Here is a 2,500-nt window from a genome sequence, read left to right as displayed (position 1 = left end):
AAACGAAGGATTGAAGGTTTAGCCAGTATTTTCTTTTTATCAAAGAAAATACTTGTTTGAAAAAGTGTAAGTGACCCTCTGATAGATTTAGGAGTTACTGGTGGGTGAAAAGCCAGAGATAACTTCGCTGGCATTGGTCATTATGAGTTCATGGAATCCCAGGGAAGGCTTTACGAAAGTTTCAGGCATATATTCCTCACTCGGAATAAACGGGAATTTGAACTCCATTTTGGAAGCTGATGGCAGACATAAAGCCAGCCTTGACATTGGTGGCACTACTCATTCTGTGTTCAGGAGAATCCAAGGAAGGTTTAAGAACAATTTCAAGGGTTCACTTTTTATGATCCGACAGCAATATATTTGTGAGATTTTGGGGGTAGCACTACTTATCTAGAGGGTCAAACCTTTTTTCTTCAGAACTCGGAACAAACACTCTGGGCTCTTGGTCTTAGAGGTATTGGGATCAAGGATTGTTTTTGAGTTTGCATTGAACAAACAGTTTCCCAAGGAAAAATTAATTCCAGCAATTTTTCTAAATAAAATCTTATTCTAAACTGACCACTTGTTCTTCGTTAATACACAATACAATTTCCATTAAACAATAGTCATCATTCAAAGAATTATCATTTTGTAATTTACAAGAATACTCACAAAACAAGACCTCATTGAAAGAAGTGTTACTTACTAAAAGGACGTGAAAGATTAATGAAGAACAGTTTAAGAAACTCTATGAAGTTTTTTTTAATCTAAACAAATTAATTCAGTCATTAACATTCACTATCATTATGGCCGAAGCTCTCAATTGACAGATTAATTTGTGACGCAGTGACAGTGGAACTTGAATATAAATTATCCTAATTAGAAATAACTTCATCAAAACGCTTACTTTCAAATATATATATATATATATACATACATATACTGTATAAAATTACTGTATAAAATATTAACAACTGTATAAAATATTAAGATTATTATATCATACACAGTCCTCTCTCTTCACCAAAGTGAAAACTGACGTATTACCATCAACTCGACATTAGAATGAACAGAGATTAAAAACCTCAATCCTTAACATACAAAATCGTTAAAAATGTCTACACTCGAATGCCTCCAACATTTTAAAGGATAAAAGGGGATTTTCTGAGAAAGTCAGGAAAAGGAATCCAAGACAAATTCTGGGATATTCTCCCGGAAACATGATCTCATTTCTCAGTTCTCAAGAGAACTTAACTCAAAATAACCAGATAACGATTTTTCAAATCTCCTTCGCAAGAAGGAAAGAAATGACAAAAAGAAGGTAAAGAATAATGTGACGGAGTTATTTATTTGATCTCCAGAAAAACTAAAGTGGCGAGACAAGCGGTTTTAAGTTGGTGTAGAATTTTAAAATTATTGCCAAATGCATTTAAGGATCACATTTTATACTATTTTCGTTTACATCGACATCATTAAATCCCATTGGCTTATAAATTCTGTTTGTGGGAATGCATAATTCCCCATTTAAGATGAACAATAAAAAATGATGCATTGTGTTGTATTTATACACATCAAAAGATTTCTAAACGGCAAATGGATATTGGTTAAATGTTAATACATCAATATCAAAGGCTTTACCTGCTAATTTTACCTTGTATGACGCTTGAGACAAATAATAGTAAATAGCCAGAAAACCACTGCAGCAAAAAATAAAAAGTGAAACATTTATTATTTCCTAATATAATTTACGAAGCCGAGCTGATGGAGCAGCGATGACTAAAGGCTGACTGATTATTCCTATCAGTCATTTAAAATGATTTTATACTTGTGGTCTGTCTCACTCGACTTTATTTTGGACAAAACTGAACCAAAGAGAGATACAAATAACCAAATGGCATTCTTCCCTTAGTCGGTTTCACTTTAAAGAATTAAACTACTCTTCTTGCAATTGTTTGTAAGTGTGTGTGTGTGTGTGTGTTTGCTACCGGAGCTTTAGATAACTACTAAATTCAATTTGATATATGTTCCACAAAAATAATCTAATTCCTTTCTGGCCAACATAGAAATGTCAGAATAAAGTAAAAAACAAAATTAATGTTTCGTCTTTCTGCTGGGGAATTTTTATATAAAATATACATGAATTCACTTAAATAACAACGAACGAATGCCCATCAAAGTCTGATAGGAATTCACTATATAATTATTGCCCCATTTTGTTCATGTGGCTATTGAGTCAGGAGTTCCCTCCCGCTAAGAAGCTTTGTTTTTTCATGAGAGGGAAGAGTATATGAATCATCCTTCTTCTTCTTCTTCTTCTTCTTCTTCTTCTTCTTCTTCTTCTTCTTCTTCTTCCTGAGGGAAGAGTTCGCTCCCCCTATGAAGCTGCATCACCGAATAAATTGTGCATGAATCTAATATCTGTCCAAGGTCGATTTATGATACAGCAAGGCTTCCCATATTTTCCGCGGACATCAAATTCTTTTCGTTTTTTTATTCACAGTAGCTGGGGACTAGTGTTTCA

The sequence above is a fragment of the Macrobrachium nipponense genome, chromosome 3, assembly GCF_015104395.2.
Source record: "Macrobrachium nipponense isolate FS-2020 chromosome 3, ASM1510439v2, whole genome shotgun sequence".
Taxonomy (NCBI): domain Eukaryota; kingdom Metazoa; phylum Arthropoda; class Malacostraca; order Decapoda; family Palaemonidae; genus Macrobrachium; species Macrobrachium nipponense.
The sequence above is the reverse complement of the archived record's forward strand: the minus strand, read 5'-3'. Positions refer to the sequence as shown.